The following is a 19,474-nucleotide window of genomic DNA, read 5'->3' as shown; positions in this document are numbered from 1 at the left end:
ACAGTTTGTTTGATTGACTTGAAATTTCACACGCAAGTCCAGCTCAATGTGTTCTACAAAAAAGCCTCTTCGACCATAACTGTCCGCCATGATGGATTTTTGGTAATTTGCATAAAATTAAAAACAGTAATCTCCTTTTTGGTTTCTGAACCAATCAACACCAAATTTACTATAAAGCATTGTGAGACTGAGATACACATTTCTATTAAAAATTATCAGGATTGGTCAAAAATCACTAATAATAATAAACTTTTGCTAAGGGCAGGGCTTAGAGGGAAATTGGCCATAACTCTTTAAATATTTGAAGCTGTGAAACTATATGTGAAACTATTCAAATCTGTTTATATCGTATTGAATGCACATGGAAGTTGCTTTGGATGAAAGTATCAGTTAAATGACATGTAAGGTAATGTGCTGCTTCCTTCTATTAAGCGAATTAAGGCTTGAACCTGCTATAATTGACGTTTACCCATTCACACATTCATACCATGCATCTATGGGCAGCACTTTTTCTATGAGGGGCAAGATAACCCACAAGATAGTGGTGGGTTTAATATCTTGCCAAGCACACTTCAGCATGCATGTGGGGAAGATTGGGATCGAAACCGCCGACTTCTGGTTAGAGGACAACCTCTCTAGCCCCTCATCCACAGCCGACCCAGTGGTTGGATTTCCACTATCATGCTAGAACTAGCGTGATTTCCAGAACTTACTATTATAGCTTTAACACGATCTGATGACTAAAGCATTCATCCAATATTTGTTAAAGCTATACAGTATATGCCTTTTAAGTACATTATGGCACATATTGAACATCTGGGGGTGAATTGTTGAACTAGGTTAAGTGCTTTGCCAAAGGGTATGGTAGTATGCCCTACTTAAGGAAATGTGTATGTGAAGAAGGCTGCAGTGCTATGTATACAGTGCTCTCCTTGCTATCTTGTTTGACAGCTTCAAATCAAATCAAATTTTCTTAGACCATATAGCCCATATTCACAGATCACAATTTGCCTCAAAACGCTTAACAATCTGTACAAGGTGTGACATCCTCTGTCTTTCACCCAGCTTCCCCCGACAGTCTCTCAATCTAAACTAACCTAACCAGCAGCAGAAACACACCAAAAAACAACTAATTTCAGGCTGCTTTTGATGGGTTAGAATAATTCGTGTGTATGACTAAAATTTCCATTTGCCTTTGTATACAGCCTCAGTTTCTGCACATTCCACATTATTTTGTATTAGTTTCTAGCCTGTGTAAACGTTCCCATATTATTCACGATGATCATGTCATGTTTGGTCTGAAATGGTGCCATATGCCAATCAGGAATTAGGGTTAACACCTTCAAGGGATAAATGTGCAATGTTATAAAAAACACTCTTTTTGACATCCACAGCATGTATGATCAGCGTCTTTAGCTTTTTCCTCAGGACTGGTCTGTTTATGTACCAGCGTGCATGACTGTCATTAATTGTTAAAAATAAGTTAACTTTTTTCAGTCTTTCAGCTGATGTAACTCACTATTTTCTTTTTCTAATTAAATTATCATTATGAAGGATCAAGAAATTAAGTGAAATATGCACATGAAATGTAGGGACAGTGAAGAGACAGATGCAACTTAATGATAGTGACAAAGGTGCTTGTCATTATATCTGATGGCAAATATACACAAAGAAAGGCATTTATGCAACTTTATCTATTCAATGAACAATATTCACATTATTATCAATTCATATTTACAGCATCTGTTCAGTGCACAATATTTAGCTTCAGTTCAACACTATGTTTTGCAGAGGAGCTGCTACTGCAGCACAATGTTTTTTAAATGGGCTCGAACTTGAATATGGCCATAAATGTGACTATTTCCTTGTATGAAAGTTAGTCCCTTGTACTCAAATAAGTACAATACAGTATGAAGCCGTGCATATTCTGCTCCTGCAAATATTTCACAATAAAATCTCCTTTTTAAACAAAAGAATGGATTCCGTCAACAGAAACGCTGGAGTGCTTTTATTTTGAAACGCCTACAGAAAGTGTTGCAATCATTTATGTATGTAACATAATTTCAACAGATAAACATTAAAACTCAGCTGAAAGATAATTTTCTCTGTTTATTCTTCTGTAAAATACAATGTTTATCTGTCTGTGACAGAAACGTATTTACAACACTGGCCGAACCCGTTTCAAAGTAAAAGCACTCCAGCGTTTCACTTTCTGAATCCATTCATCTTCTAACGGGGGTTTGATTGTTATCGACAGACTGGAAGATGCGCGTCTTCCTACCGTAGTTTCCTGGTGTTTAGTTTAGTACATAAACTGACTTGTTATGAAGGCAATGCAGTAGATAAACCAGCAGCTTCGCCGCCAGCAGCGGACCCTCTGCCGTGTAAACAACCGACACACAGCTGGTCTGCGGCGAAACCGCAGCCAGTGAGTCCAGAGAGTTCGGGGATCGACAGTGAAGACTGCGAGATCGACTGGTAGATCGCGATCGACAGTATCTTGCCCAAGGACACTTCGGCATGCAGGTGGGGAAGAGTGGGATCAAGCTACTGATCTTATGGTTAGAGGACGACCGCTCTAACCCCTTAGCCACAGCCGCCCCTTTGTGAGAGAAAGCAAGTATATTGACAGCCTATCATTGAGTCATGTCCACTGAAGCACCAAGTACTTAAGTACTGAACAAAATTTGGTCTAAGAATGCTTACAGTACATTAGTCATGTTCTTTTAATTGATGTTAAGGTTTAAATATAATGAATTTCTGTCAAATGACTTTGCAGAATCAGAGATTATATGTCACTACAATTAGAATTTACTGTACAGATTAACAGTGGACTGCTATATGCATTGAGACAAATATATTGTGTAAATGTTGTATTCTACTTAGTCATCTCTACTCATTACAGGATATGTTTTTGTAAATGTGGCGTTCTTGAGAATTCTGTTACAAGAATGACGTTGAACACTTTACATAATATGTGCCAAATTCACGGAGTGTTCCTTTATTAACAATATAACACACAGTAGAAGTCTATACTGAATGTGTGAAGTGAATACAAAATTACTGATGTGGATCAAATACAAACCATTTTAGCTGTGTGTTTGTGTGTGGTGCTGGTGGTGGGGGTAGGGGGGTACTTTGATGTCCAGTCTATCACCTAGTATTCCCTGCCGATTTACTATAACGGGTCTAACACTTAACAATTCACTAATGTCTATCCCTGAGGTGTGTGTGCGGGGGTGCGTGTGCTTGTGTATCCCCAATCCCTCCAACCATGGCCTTTGAACCCAGTGTATTACACAAGAATGTCATGGGTCATATGCTAAAAAGGTTTGAGCAGATGGGATAATTGGGAAATGTGTGGGAGGTGTTGGGTTCATGTATGTGTCTAAAGCATAATAAGAACTATTTGTGATTCCAATGTCAGTATTCACTAAAGCATAGCAATATTTTGAAAATGTTGTTTCTCACTTCCTTTTTTATTATTTTAATCATGTGACCAAAAAATAATTAGCTTTTAGTTTGTTTTGTATTTGGTCTGTTCAAAAGAACACAGTGTACAATGCAGAAGTGCTGATATCCTGGTCTGTGTCACTGCTGTAAGATGCCCTGGTCTGTGTCACTGCTGTCAGATGTCCTGGTCTGTCTCATTGCTGTCAGATGTCCTGGTCTGTCTCATTGCTGTCAGATGTCCTGGTCTGTCTCACTGCTGTCAGATGTCCTGGTCTGTCTCATTGCTGTCAATTGTCCTAGTCTCTCTTACTGCTGTAAGATGTCCTGGTCTGCCTCACGGCTGTAAGATGTCCTGGCCTGCATGTGTCACTGCTGTAAGATATCCTTGTCTGTCTCATTGCTGTCAATTGTCCTGGCCTGTCTCACTGCTGTCAGATGTCCTGGTCTATCTCACTGCTGTAAGATGTCCTGCTCTGTCTCACGGCTGTCATATACCATAATTACCCTCACATATTCTGGTCCACCTTTAACATCTGCTGCCAAACATACCTATAACAGGATGGTAAGTTACATTGTAACCTTTGGACCTCTACTTGCCTATGTGTGAAAGTCAGCATAAACGACTGTCAAAAAAATTTCAAATCTGAGGTTTATAATGTTAAGACAGGGCTGTTGTATTGTAATAAAGTGGCCTGGGAGTTGAAGTAAAACTATAAAAATCTGGCTGTTAGCTACAGAAGTGTAACCAAATTAATTCCTTTACTGAGCCTTTAGATGCACATCATTGCCTTTTTCATGAATTAAGATTAAATGCATTAAGGAAGGCAAAGAGGAAATTGACGATTGAAATAGCTCTATCACACTAACTGTTGAGGTAGAATGTTAGGTGCAATTTAAAGCTGAGGAAAACACTTAGATATACATATATATATATTTTTTTTTCGCTTTGACGCTCTTGGCTCTATAATGTTTAAGTTACTGTAAAATTGCATCTGTCCAGGTTATAAATCTCACAAATAACCCACGTTTAGTTACAATGCAGCACCAAAATGTGTGTGTTTAGACTATTACTGGGCTCTTCTATTGTACATCTACAGACATTGTGTAAAATGAACCCTCCTTTCTTCTACAAAGCCCTGCTCAATTAACTCTCAGCCCCTCAATGGAACACGAACAGGGACAAAACAAAGCAGTGTCAAATTGCAGACCCAGTCTTTTGCACCAAGCTCAACCTCCAGGGAAGGTAAGATGGAGGGAACGAGGATAGAAAATTGAGAGGGTGGAGGGTGAATGTGTGGTTGCCAGGCAATACATGTGTGTTTGTGGATGTCATTCTTGGTGGGGGCTGCAGTTCGATGTTGCAGAATGACCTACTTTTAATCGAAAGAGAGAGAAAGAGCGAATAGAAATAGAGAGTAGGGATCAGCAAAGTGGAGATGCAGTGGAAAATAAACAGGTTCAGTGATTTTATTCATTAAGAGAAAATAAAAGAAAGGAGCATGGGGAAAGACAGAGATGTACAGGGAGAAAGAGAGGTGAAAGAGACTGAAAAAGATATCCCTGAGGGTCAAGCAAGAAAGAGATGAAAATAAAGAAACAACGGAGAGCTGTAAAAGGGGGAGGTGTGTGTGTGTGTGGGTGGGTGTGTGTGTGTCAATCTATAGTTATGAGAGCCAATTTTGGTTCAATACCATCATTGTGAGGACATTTTGATGTGAGGACCAGCCAAAACAAAATGTCCTCACAAACTCAGAGGGCTGTTTCTTGGTGTGTGTGTGTGTGTGTGTGTGTGTGTGTGTGTGTGTGTGTGTGTGTGTGTGTGTGTGTGTGTGTGTGTGTGTGTGCTGTGTGTGTCTGTGTGTGCCCTGAAGATCAATTCCAGATAAATCATCCGAGTTCCTGGAGTGATGTCAGTTGAAACACTTCCTGTGTCCACACAGCCTCTTTTATGAGACTTCTTAATAAATTATGACTGCCACCTGCAGCAATAGGAATACATACCCACAAATGCATGTCAGCCCAGACTGCTGCTGTGACAATGACAAATTATTTATTGTTTTAAAAAAGGCAAACTGTAACTACAACTTTGACTAAATCTACCTCTTTTCCCAGTACCCATGTTGCTACTGAACTTTTTTTTAAATGGCTCCTTCAGCGCAAAGAATTGCAAAAAAAATGGAATCAATGAGTAGCATTTTTACCTCTTAACCACAACTGAAATTATTAATATGTAGGGCTCCGGTTTGCTGGATCAAACACCTTAATATTATTAGTTACACGTGTTAACTAATTAACTAGTTACACATGTGCTTATCTCTGTACCAAGTCAAACTGACCACCATTAAACAGTATTACACTTTCTAGTGACAGTTCCACAGTGGTGTGAGGCATTGAAGGACAGCAGGAATTGAGCCAATTGCAGAAATACGTGTCAATCGTCATATCCATCATGTCAAGGCAGATGGCCGCCCACATTGAGTCTGGTTCTGTCAGAGTTTTTTCTCTCCAAAAAAATTGAATTATATTTCAGATTTTATTGAAAGACCACTCTCAAACATGAACTCTGTATCAGTCTAACTATTATCAGCAGTATGTATTTCATATGATGCTTAGATGGTGAACATATCCACAGTGAATGGTCTGTATTACATAGCACTTTTCTAGTCTTGATGACCACTCAAGTGCTTTACAGTACAGTTTTTGCCATTCACCAATTTACACACAATGGCACAGCCATCAAGAAATTTGGGGTTCGGTATCTTGCACAAGCACACTTCTGCACACAGAATGGGGAAGACTGGGATTGAACGGCCAACCTTATGGTTAAAGGATGACCCACTCCACACCCTGAGCTACAGCCACCCAACACACAAAGCAAAAATGTCTTCATGTAGATGCACAAAAACAAGTCACAAACAAGCAGAGCACACAGCAAGACCAAATCCTATGCAGATCTTGCAGGACTTCGAACTAAGGAGAGTTCAAAATATGATGAGGAAATACAAGCGATGGGGGGACCCTAACCAGTTCATTACTCCCTGTCAGTTTCTACCCATCACACCCACAAAGACAGGATTGAGGCAGGCAGACAGAGAGATGGAGGTGGGGGGAGGCGAGGCAAGAGGGGAGACAGTTACAGATGTAGACAGAGAGATATCAGCAGACAAGACCAGAGAATACAAAAACAACACAGATGATGTGGTGTCACAGAATTTGACTCATACGGCTGAACAATCTGCACATGGTGTGACATCCTCTGTCTTTAACCCTCGACTAGGATGAGAAAACTACAAAAACGCAGAGGAGAGGAAGGGGAAAGAAAAAGAAATGTGGTACTGAGAGAGAGGAAAAGGGCCATAACACAAATACCAGGATGTAAAGAAAAAAATGAGAGGAGATGGTAAGAAGAAAGAAGGGGTCGAAAAATGGCAGATGTTTACTTCACAAATCAACAAAGAAGGTTAACCTCTCTTCCTATGTCCTTCATCTGAAATATTGAAGACCTCCCACTTGCAGCCAAATCACACTAAAGACTTCCCCTTACACCTTCTTATTGACATCATGAATTCATGACATACAAAGAGGCCATTTAGTGATCCCTCCAGGCACACTGCTCAGTCAAAAACCACACCCACCCGCTGGGAGCTGGCAGCCTCTCAAATACGTTCAGCACTATACATGGTTTTCCAGTATGTTATCCAAAAAAACAACAAAAGGACCATGTTGAATCCACCAGTCCAAATATAGAACGTGATTTAATGAATGTGTTCAAAGTCACATTTCTATGTTCTTTCATTGTTACATATTTTGTTGACATTAAACATGTTCATTAGCCTACATTGTAAAGTATTTAGCTTGGAATCCACATAACCGACTATAAGACAGCAGTGTTGGTGAATCAGTGAGCCGGCACTGTAGCAGACAAGATGGCAGGTTAAATAAATGTTAGGTCTTGTCCTAGGGCTCAGCCAGAGGCTTATGACAGTAACACTGCCACTCTGCTCCACTGAAGATGGCTTATTAAGGCTAAATCCTGAACGCAGCATGTCTATCTGTTCGTGTGTGTGTATGTGTGTGTGTGTTTGATGCTGCAAATGATTTGAACAATTCTGTGAATTTCACAACCCATTCATTGTTTAAGGAATATTGTAAAAGAAATGACAAACTGCTGCCTGTAATAAGATAGCTTTGGTATCAAATTAGTTTTACTTTAAGGTTAGGAAATTGGTCGTAAAAGACGGGCCCTTACTTGTACCATAATACAAAACTGTGTGTGTGTGTGTGTGTGTTTCCAGAGGTAATGTTCCTTTGTGCCAGCCAAAATAAATGAATGCTGTCTGCCCCCCATCCTCTCTATCTCTCTCTTCCCTCTGCCTTTGTTGTCTTTGCCAAAATGATCTCCTCATATTTGTCTGTTGTTTGTCTCGCAATAAGAACCTTAACCAATAGTCAGTTTTTCACTCGCTTTCAGTCTTTCATTCATTGCACTTGTAATCTGTTATCCATCCTGATTTTTCTATCAATCCAGCCATCCTCTTCCTCCATGCCTGTGGTGATGTCAGGCAACCTGCCACCTTACTAGTACATCTGGATCTCACTTTGTGCTCCTTCTTCAACCATCCATTCCTCCAGCAACTCCCCCAGCCCCTACCCACATACCCCCACCCTAGCTCCCTTTTGCTCCATCCCTCCTCCTTTCCTTCACCTCCTTTGGTCGTCGACCAATGAGAAAAGTCCCTGGTCACCAGGGTTCCTTAGCAACAGCCTCACAAGAGGAAAGATGGAGGAAGGAGGTGGGGGAGGAAGAAGAGAGATAGGATTGGGGGAGGAAAAGTGTGTTTGCCATTATCAAAGCCTTGCATCTGAGGAGTGTGTGTGTGTGTTGGTGTGTGTGTGTGTGTGTGTGTGTGTGTGTGTGTGTGTGTGTGTGTGTGTGTGTGTGTGTGCGTGCATGTATCCTTGACCTGACTGAGGTCCATCAAAAATACCCCACAGTCACACTTCAAAGCCCGGCTAATACTATGTCTTAATCTCGCTGTACACAAAAAACGAAATCCTTCTCAATTAAGAGCCAGTGTTTCTATTTTATATTTTAATGAATTTACAGAAACAAAAACGCCTGACAGCAAAGTCAAAGATGGGTATGAAAAACATGCAGACTAGGTTGTTGTAAGCTCCCATGTGACTGATGAGGGAGAGAATGAATAAACATGAGAGTAGCATGGTGTTTTTTCTAGCACAGACACTCATACGCTGTGTCCCTTTGGTTGTGCTTTTAAGCATCTGCACAGGCAATTACTGACCTAAGCCTTTCACTCAGAATGGAGACACTGGGGAAAGACTCATGTCAGATAATCACTATATACTTATATAAGTGATTATAGATGGAAGCAGATAAATAACACAAGAATGATGTAAACATACAATCCGACTCAGAAAGACTGAGAGTTAGACTTAAGTTACATCAAGTTTGTGTTTTGTGTTAATAGTACCTCGTCAACACTTTATACATCACAAAGAAAGCTGCAACCAGCAATAACTCGAGAGTTGGGTACTGAAATCAAATGCCAATCGGGCACCGGTTCCTAGGCAGCGATACATATCATGGCGCAGATTTCAGGGGGCCTAATTTTGATGCCTGAACTCTGTATTGAAATAGTTACCCTACTTACTGGCAACATAAACATTACCACTCGTGTCTAGTTAACTCTGGTGACAACAAACTCTTCGCACAGTTAGCTAGTGGCTACATTAAACTTGAGTTGAGACGAGAAAATGTCTAAAACTAAACGATCGAAAGTGTGGCTGTATTTCATGTGAAAGGATTCCGTCACTGGCGTGTGAAGCAAATGTCCGAGCAATAGCTGAGGGCGGAGCAGCGACCTGGGAGCTACTCCTGAGCAGCCGAGCAGCCGAGCAGCAGCTTGCGGAGTTGGTGGCGTAATGTACCATGTTGTTTGGGATCCACCAGTAAACTGTAGGAAGAAGGAAGCCGAACGGTGGAAGTCAACTAACTTAATGAAGCACCTGGCGATGTATGGAAGCAGAGGGATGCTGCAGGTTTAACTGCTTGTGTGATTCCATGTCAAACACATCAGTGGGCAGTGTGAGCATCCCTGGCCCCAGTGGTGGGGAGAGATGCTGTATTAAGCACTGAAACCATTGTTAAATTATTGTTGTTGGGTTAAGTTTTATTATGTGATATTGTTATGTAAATTTGTTGAGAGTATACCCAACCCTAATCAACACAGGACAAGCAAACAGACCATTCCAAACAGGCACGTTTAGAATGGCCAATGAACTAGTTCAGACTAAAAGAAGTGGTGTCTCAGAAACAACCGTAGCAGTTTGTCTTTTTTATCCCACCTCAGCAGCACCCAGGCTAAGCTCCCTTTGTTCAAATTAGAATTAAGTTATGTAGCACTGATGCTTAATTAAAGGAAAACTTTGATATTATAGGAAACATGCTGACTAACTTTCGTTTTGACAGTTAGCCTAGATGAGCAGACTGATGCCGTTTACATCTGTCACTACAATATAAGGGTATAGCCGGAAACCTGGTTAGTTCAGCTTAACATAAAGATTGTAGAAAGGATGACAAGGTTAGGGTTTGTCTAAGGTAAAAACATCTGCCTACCAAATAAACACCGGCCATATTTCAACAATGCCATCTTAACTCATGTGAACCTAAGTTCATGGATAGAACACAGAAAAGATGCAGGAAGGTACTGCACCCAGCAAAGAGATAGCTCCTGATTAACTGTATGTGATTAAATAACAATATGATGTTAATACTGAAATACTATTTCATTTCAGAAAAACAAGACAACTCACACCTGACTTCTTCTGACAAACACATGGCACATACATATAATAATGTGGTGTGCATGTGTGTGATTCCTCAGTGGACTACTGGGGTTATGTGTGGGGCTTTCATTAAAATGTCATGAAAAGGCAGCTGTATATATATATAGTACAGAAGGCCTCAGCAGCTAGGCTTCTTACTGGTTTTAACAGATGACATCACAACACCCCAATCCTTGCTTCTCTCCATTGGCTCCATGTCCATTCATAAGATTTTACTGATCACTTATATTGCCGGGTGTCTGGCCCCAAGCCACATCACAGACATGTAGACCTCTAATGTGCCTGTTCACAGCCTTAGATCCTCAGGTGGAGCTCTGCTGGCTGTTCCAAAGTCAAAGCTGAAAACTAAAGGTGGCTTTTGCCCTTTGCATTTGCTGTCGAAGCACTTTGTAAACTCTGTTTTTGAAGGTACTATATAAATAACGTTTATAATGGTTATTATTATTATCATACTGTATATCACATATTTACAGGTTAACGCAACTAAAAAAGACTTTGTGAAACATGCATATCACATGTGAATTAATAAGATAGGAGATGGAGGACAGGGGGGGTTTCACTGTGTCTCTTAAGTTGGACACACACACTTCTCAATGGACTTAATATCATTATACAGGTCATACATACCAGAGAATGGACTGGAGGGAGACAAATTTGAGAAAATTGAATTTGGTAGAGGTATAATTATCATAGAACAATTTGAACTGACAGCTGTGTGTGTGTGTGTGTGTGTGTGTGTGTGTGTGTGTGTGTGTGTGTGTGTGTGTGTGTGTGTGTGTGTGTGTGTGTGTGTGTGTCTGTGAGCATGACTACCAGGTCTAATTTGCCATCATGGCCCCATCTGCCACTGGCTAGTTTGTTCTGCAGCATCAAACACACACACACACACACACACACACACACACAACACACACACACACACACACACACACACACACAACAAACAGAGAGAAAACTGACATAACTATAATTTAAGGGGAAAGGACAGTGAAAAGAAGGTTATTTTCAAAAATGTTGTCCTTATTGTGCTACTGATATTTGAGTCAATCCTAAAATCAGTCAAAGAAAGGAGGCTGAGGGCTCTCAATCCTGACTGACACATTAGATTAACATGCTGCTGCATAAGTGCACCCTCAATCAAATATCTATGTTATGATCTTAACAAATTCTGACAAAATAAACCCAAACTGTTCATGTCAACAGCGACACTGATAGCTCAGCAATATCAGCATTTGTAATAGGAGAAGTAACGGAAAAGCACAGATGTGGGTGTCTTCTAAAACGTGTGATATCATTTTTCATCAAAATTCTATTCTTGTGATTCAATCAATCAATCAAATTGTATTTGTATAGCCCATATTAACAAATCCCAACAAATTCGTCTCATAGGGCTCCACAAGGTGTGACATCCTCTGCCCTTAATCCTCAACCAGAGTAAGGAAAAACTACCAAAACTAACCAAAACCCCTACTAACAGGAGGGGAAAAAACGTAGAAACCTCAGAGAGAGCCACAAGTGAGGGATCCCTCTCCCAAAACAGACAGAAGTGCAATAGATACCGCGTGTAATAGAGAACATCAGCTATTTACAACATTGATTAGAATAAACAGTATGTGAGTCTGCATTTTGTATATCAAGCAGTCTTCTTGAAAATAATCAGCTGCCAACACGATCAGGATCCACCACCACAATCAGATGACACCATGGTCTACAATTCATGACCTGTTGAAGCTAAGCTGCTACAGAAACAGAGATACAGTTCTCTGTGATACTGCACAAAGCATGGACAACTTTACCAGAACTTCGGATTAAAGTAAGGATAGGATGGGATTTCTGTGATGTTTCTTTAACAAGCTACACTGTGTCTATTTCCTCAATTGAAATATCTTAACCTGCTTTTTTATTTGTAACAAAATAAAAAAGATAAGTTCACATTCAGATAAAACAGGAATAGATGCCACAACATATATAATCCTGATCTAATTGTCATATCTGAGTAACTGGAGGATTTAAATGTAAGAAGATATAATATAACCTTCAGTTACACATGGTCACAAATTAAAAGAACCATTTCACAAGTGAGTGGAGCAAAGGCCAGTGGCAAGCTGAGCCCTGAGTCCTAAACAATCAAGAGAGTCACTGAGTGGAAAAATAGCATGTTCAAATTGAGGGCAGCCATCACCACGTTTACTATTCTGGACACATTCTTTAAAGAGGCACATACACGTGTGCACAGAGCTAACACGCTGTTTTCAACACTGCTAGAAACAGTCAAAACAGAATGAAGGAACATTTCAGGCATTTCTGAAGAAACCACATTGAAACTTATAGAAAATCTAAGCAAAATATTTACAATAAAATTAAATAATCATTCCAAATAGATTGTATTAAAAGCTTCAGCTGAAAGACCATGTGTTTTAGTCTCATGTCAACAGACACAAGAGGATGGCCTCAGAATGATGTTGTGAGGAAACATGGATCACGGATGACAGGTTGTTGGGGAAAGAAGAGTGGCAGAGTTGGATTAGACATTCCAGAAAAGAGATTAGATTCGATGTTGAAAACTTGTGGTCAAATGCAGGAGAGAAGGAGGACTAGAACACTCACAGTACTGTACAGCATGAGTGAGTATACCACACATATTGATGGGTTTTTTGTAATCAGTATTTTTTGTTTTGTTTCCCCAAAGAAAATGTCTTAGCAATCCGTGATGCATTGGACTGCATCCTTCTGTTAGTGTCTGGGTGTTTAGTCCATAGGGTTAAAAGGCACAGTCTTCACAACACTCCAAGGGCAAGGAACGGCAGAAGAGCAATTTGCTATCATGTCATAACACACTAAAGAAGAATTGACCTGGAGAAATAAGAACAAAAATAGTACTTAAACCCTGTGGCTATCCAAACTGGGCCCACTCATCCAAGAATCATGTTGGATGAGTTGATACACAAGCAAGTCTAAGTCTAGATTTTAAGGGCCAAATCATAACATAATAAGGTCAAGACCTGAAAAATTGACAGAGAAACCCAACAGTTCCTACAGAAAAGTATCATTTTTAAGAATGGTATCACTCATTATGTTGTGTTACGTGTTGATATTGTGGCGGTGGCTACAAACAAATCAATGTAAGGACACTGAGAAATTAAAAATATGTTTAAAATGTAGCCGGTCACAGACATCAGCTGTTGTGTGTCTGTGTGTGTCCGTGTCAGCGCGAGCACGAGAGAGAGACAAAAGTGAGGGAGCAGCATCAGGATGGTATGAATAGATTAATATATTTAATATTATATATATATATATATAATATATATTAAGTGTCAGTTCCTTTGTTAATGATTTATAGAGTTGAAAGAATTGTTGAGAAGGAAATGAATTATATTGGCAAAATAAAAAGACAAAATAGCCCCAAAAAAACAATCAAGGATGGACTCTGCCAACTGTTGATAATAGACAATATATTCGACCTATTGCCCAACCCTAGTTCTTTTTTTAACCCAAACCACAATCTACTGCCACTTTGTTAAGTGGTGCGAGGAGTCATTCCTCCAACTTAACATTTAAAAAACCAAGGATATGTTCATCGATTTCAGAAAACTTGCCCACACACACAAAACCATGTGACACTTTTTTATCATGCTTTTATTGAGTCTGTTTTATCTTTTTCTTTGGTGTCATGGTTTGGTACCCTGTCTTTAAAGAGGCCCTGTACACCAGACAGCTACAGAGGATAGCCAGCTCCATTAGCAATGATGACTTGCATCCTCTACAAGGGGGATTTTAACTTCTAGCCTCTGGTCGAAGGTTTACAGTCCCAAGGGGTAAAACAAAACACTACACAAATAGTTTTGTTCCATCTGCAATTGTTCACTTGAATGGGTTATAGCCAAATTTGCACTTTTGTCCCTATCCAGTTTTCTATTGATAGCAATGCATTTGAGCACTTTTCTCAATGGTTTTTGGGGTCTTGTCTTCTGTCTGTGTGTTTATAATTTTGTACTGTTTTGGATGGATGCCTTCTCTTTTTGTTGCTGCAAAACAAATCTACCTACGGGTACAAATAAAGTAACCTTAACCTTAACCTTACTGCAATCATTCCTGAACCTAACAAAGTCGTTTTTCTGCATAAAACATAAGCAAAGGGTGACCAAAGTGAGAAATTCTCAGTAATCAAATCACACAGATTAGTTTTCTCACAATTCTCAAATTTTGCCAATTTAAGGAAGTAGCACATCTCTTCTTACATGGTTTTCTTCTGTCGTCAGTAGATTTACTTAATTATTGTAACTATACAGGTTTAGTTTTGATGGTGATCACAGGAAAACAAGTCAAGAGAATCTTGAGATTACAGAAAACTATTATCTCATTACAAAAGTGATAATATTTCCACTTGAAATATACTAGCACTGAGTAGGACCTGTGACCCAAAGCATCTTCTGCTTATTTCATGTGAGATGGAGCATCAGCAGTGAAGATAATCTTCAGCTTTCAGACAGAATATTTCACGACAGGAACTTTGTTTCTGCTGCATGCAATGTTTTTTCTGCTGGTGAGGGCTTATCCCATGATACCGCATTACATACACACACACACAAACACCCACCCATGCACGCACACACACTTTGAGCCAACAGATTAAGTTGACATGGCAGAGGAGTCATCTCGAGCTAAATATCTCTGATTACATAATATGCAACAGTCTAAGCAACAGAAGAGGGGCAGCACACTGAGGAAAAATATGTTTTCTAATGCTACTTTTGTTTATGTTCTACTTCAGTACTGATTTTATTCAACAGACCTTATTTTCATGCTAAAAACTACACTAAAATATAAATATAAATGAAAATAGTCAATCTGTGTGTAAAAAGCCTAATACATGGGCCTGAGCTCTTACTACTGAATGTTAGTTGAAATGAAATAATTCCCTGCCTTCATACAACAGACAATCAAACCACTAACATTATGTCTCATAGTTTTCAATAGTAGTGGAACCAAATGATACTACAATGAGGTGATAATGCAACCATCAAAGCCATTAAAGGTTTGTGATGTGAAAAAATACACCACAAAATCAAAGCATCTAGATACATTCCTCTTGCTATTCTATATATGCTATAATTCCTGTATAAATTGTGATATTATTTGATACTTTCAATCAGAGCAGGAATTTCACTGCAGCCACGACACCCATGGGGATCATCCCCCCTCAAGAATATATGCCTTGCGGCGTTAGTGGCCTTGCACCCCGCCGCTCAGTCCCAGCTGATTTTACTGTTTTCTCTGAATAACTGAATAAAAGATAACCTCATATGATAAATTATTTTGTGAAATAAACATCTATATTTCAATGATATCTGGACTATGTATTGAAAATTAAATCATCCTTAGCATTCAAGTTGAATTCATTATTACCATGGAAGGCAAAGGCCATTCTTAACTATTAAATGTTCAAGTAAACTGAACCAATGTAATGTCAGTAAATTCAATTTGTATGCTTATCTTCTGTGGGAAAATGTCACTGATGTATCCATCAACCACCCTGGCGTCCACAACCTGACTTTGCCCTGAACTACATTAAAGTAAGACTACTAAGATACATTGGCCTGCACATTGGTTCTGTAATATCAAGCCTGACCCATGGTGTTGAGATGTCTGGTGGAGGCTGCACGTCTTCTCAGATTTTCTTCCTAACACAATGATTGGACTCAGATATATGGCCTTGAGTATTGTTCTATCTAGAAAGAAAAACGTAATGTAACCGATCAGATAGTGACAATTTATTCTAATCTTTTCTCTTTTGCCACAGTGAGCGGGTGAGCAGAGACAGAAAGGGGGATGGGATGGTTAGAATGAGACCTCTTGACCAAATATTTGCAGTGAAAGGCCTGTTGTTGTCCATTAGGGGCTCTCTTTCTCTTTCTTTTTTCTGGCTGCATTAACCTTTTCTCCACAATGCTCCCAAACAAAGGAAGGACTGTATTTGTGTATATCAGAATGTGTGTGAGCTTGACTGTGTGTTCGCGCATGTGTGTAGTGTGTGTCTGTGCGTGTGTGTGAAGTGTGGGTAGTGTGTGTTTGTGTGTAGTGTTCTCCTCCCACTCCTATCAACCCTCTTGCATCCCTGAACAAACACATACTATACTGCACATGAAAAAAGTATTAATGTATTAATGCAATTATCCTCCTACCTGCATATTTCACACACACACACACACACACACACACACACACACACACACACACACACACACACACACACACACACACACACACACACACACACACACACACACACACTTTTGAACAAAGGAAAAGATGTTGAATATCCCTTGTATGTTTAAAGGTCCACTGCACAAATTAAGTTAACAACTACCAGCAGATGTTAGGGACATAACTTCAGTTGTGTACCTTAGCGTCATCAAGTGTTTTGGCCTTGTAATCAACGTTAGAAGCCGAACCTGAGGGTACACTTAGACTAAAGGTAAATCCGACTGGCTACTGGCCTGTATGTCAGTTCTATAAAAGCTATTTGGCCTGCTTAGGAGATCAGACATCATTACCTGTATGCCTTTGTTAAACTTAACAACTAATGTCGAAGGCAACAAAGTCAAAAGCTGTCCCATAGGACAAGATGGAGAATATCCCTTGTGTGTTCTACAGCATTTATACACACATACAAAATAAAAATCAGAGAGCTGTCTCGTAAATGGGCGTAGTGTGTTCTGTGTTTAAACCGCCCTACGTTACAATCACATAGCATCTTCAGACAGCCCTTAATCACGACACACACACACACACACACACATACATGGGTGCCCTTTATCAGATTGAAGTCACTAATTCTTTCCTATAGAGCGACTTCTGGGTCTGCACCATCCACTTAGACTCAATCATAAGGGCTTATGCTCCTTCACAGTCTCTCTTTTGCCCCAAAGGAACGTCATCTGGCAGTGTCATCTCTGCACAAAAGACTGTTTTCATGTGTCATTCCCTGATGATGGAGTAAGCTGCCAAATACTGTCTCTTCACCACTCTCTTCAAAACTTCTACAGGTCTCATCTCTTCTGAGAGCCCCTTCAATCCTAAAAGCTAAATGGACTATACTGGTACTATTATATAGCACTTTTCCAGTTTTATCAATCACTCAAAGTGCTGTACAGTACAAGTTGCATTCACACACATCGTCATACAGCACTTCTACAGAGAGCACTTTTTCTATCAAACCATTCACACATTTCAGTCAGGGGCAAATTTGGGGTTTAGTATCTTGCCCAAGGACTCTTCAGAAAGGAGACTGGAGCAGCTGGGTTAGTGGACAACCCTCTCTTCCTCCTGAGCCACACTACTGCCCACCTCACCTCTAACATCCTAACATGCCAAACTAATACTTACTATGCACCTGATCACCTGCATTTTGTCTTACTGAACAGACTTAGTACTTACTTTTGTTGTCTCTCAGTTGTAAGTCGCTTTGGATAAAAGCGTCTCCCAAACGAGTAGACTAAATATAATGTAATGTAAATTACTGCAAAGTCAAAGTACTGATTAGCTAGCAAATAAGCCAGCATAACCTTATTCAATAAGCAACTTCAGTTAATTGTTTTCACAAGTACTAACATAAGGAGCTACCTAGTATGAGACAACCAACAATTATTATCACACAGTTAATTATTATCAGCCACTGTGACGAGACCTGGGTACATCACATCATATCTTGTGTGATGTTTTTTTGTGAAACTCCTAACGCCGCTGATGTCATAATATTTGTCTGAGAATGAAGCAGATTTATGTGGCCAAGTTAAATTGAAAACAATGGAAACAAAGACAGAAAGAGTCATAAGCAGAAGGCAAAATATGTGTGCCAATGAGCTTGCGTGTGTGTGTTTCAATGGTTTCTGAAGACATGAAACCAGTGATAGAAAAATGTGGACAAAACAAGGGACAAAGGCTGAACAGGTGGATTCAGACCCATACAGTACAGTACTCTGAATTGTGTTTAATCCTTGTGTAAGTGTTATTGCTAAATGGTGTTTACCGTGAGCGTGCCAATCTGATATTTTTGCTGGAAAAATGAAAATGCTGAACTGCTGTTTTATTCTTCCCTACTGAAACACATACACACGCACACAGACAAACACACACACACGCACTGTAAATGTGCAGACAAACTGTGTTAGTACCTCTGTCAGTGCAGCTCTTGTCTCCAGGTGTACAGCAGTGCTGAGTGACTCTGTTGTATCTCCATCAATCCTGCAGCATCCAACGAACCAAAGAGAAAACAGCAAACAAAAAGACTGAGCAACTGTCAGTCAAATCCACCACAGCAGCTCTACGGCAGGAGATGTCACTACTGTCAAAATGTAGGAAACACTAGACTCTGTCTCACTCTTTCATTCAATCTATCGTGTTCCTCCCCTCTCTCTCTGTCCTTCTCTGTCCCTCTCTGTCCTCTCGCTGTTGTCACACCGTACACTCTCTCTCTCTCGCTCTCTCTCTCTCTCACACACACACTGATTCTCCATCTGTCGCCACCCCCTCTTCTCAACCCCTCCCACCTCATACATTATTAATAAGCCTCACACACGCCAGCTTCACTGCTGTCAAATACATTCATGCACACATATTACAAACAATGCACAACTGTCCCACACACAAAAAGTCAAATACTGTAGAAAACTGTATAGTCTCTATGAGATCATAGAACATTAAGATCACAGGTTGTGATCAATCTAAAAAAAACATCATAACCATTTTCTTTCTACAGGGATGTATTTTCTTCTTTCTAAAGTAAACAAAACCACAAGTAAAACCTTCTTAACCAAAACGACATAGAAAAGCTAAAAAATGTTGTTTTGTAATACACAATAACCCCAACTGGTTCGGTGATACGTTTTCCCATTTTGGAGAAACAATTGACCAATCAGAGATGGAAATACAGACATTGTCTTCTGAGGTCAATGTCTGTTTTGTAATTGCATTTAGTTGATAGTAGCCTATAATCTTGCTGTTTGTATGTATTCTTTATTTTAAATTCTCCTATCCCAAATTGGATATAATTATTGACTGATGTGGTGTAAATTTCAATTATAGTCTCAAGCAGGTGACAAGAAAGTGTCAGTGTTCAGTGTCTGGTGCTTTATGATTTAGATCACTTCCTGTG

At 39.8% G+C, this 19,474-nt stretch overlaps 1 protein-coding gene across 26 annotated transcripts in view; it reads right to left on the bottom strand.

The window, feature by feature from the left end:
* Positions 1 to 19,474, bottom strand: part of nfasca (neurofascin homolog (chicken) a) — a 122,297-nt gene that overhangs the window by 65,541 nt on the left and 37,282 nt on the right. For 20 of the 26 annotated variants that reach the window (XR_004695066.1, XR_004695068.1, XM_035151949.2 and 17 more), the window contains exon 1: positions 18,495 to 18,779. The exons of 2 other annotated variants lie outside the window; for them this stretch is intronic. The gene's annotated coding sequence lies outside the window, so the exon portion shown is untranslated. Of the gene's footprint in view, positions 1 to 18,494; positions 18,780 to 19,474 lie in introns of those variants that run through there. 4 more of the 26 variants (XM_035151927.2, XM_035151930.2, XM_035151926.2 and 1 more) reach the window with 3 other exon arrangements.

This window comes from Hippoglossus stenolepis, chromosome 3, assembly GCF_022539355.2.
Source record: "Hippoglossus stenolepis isolate QCI-W04-F060 chromosome 3, HSTE1.2, whole genome shotgun sequence".
Taxonomy (NCBI): domain Eukaryota; kingdom Metazoa; phylum Chordata; class Actinopteri; order Pleuronectiformes; family Pleuronectidae; genus Hippoglossus; species Hippoglossus stenolepis.
This window is presented reverse-complemented; position numbering and strand designations above follow the sequence as displayed.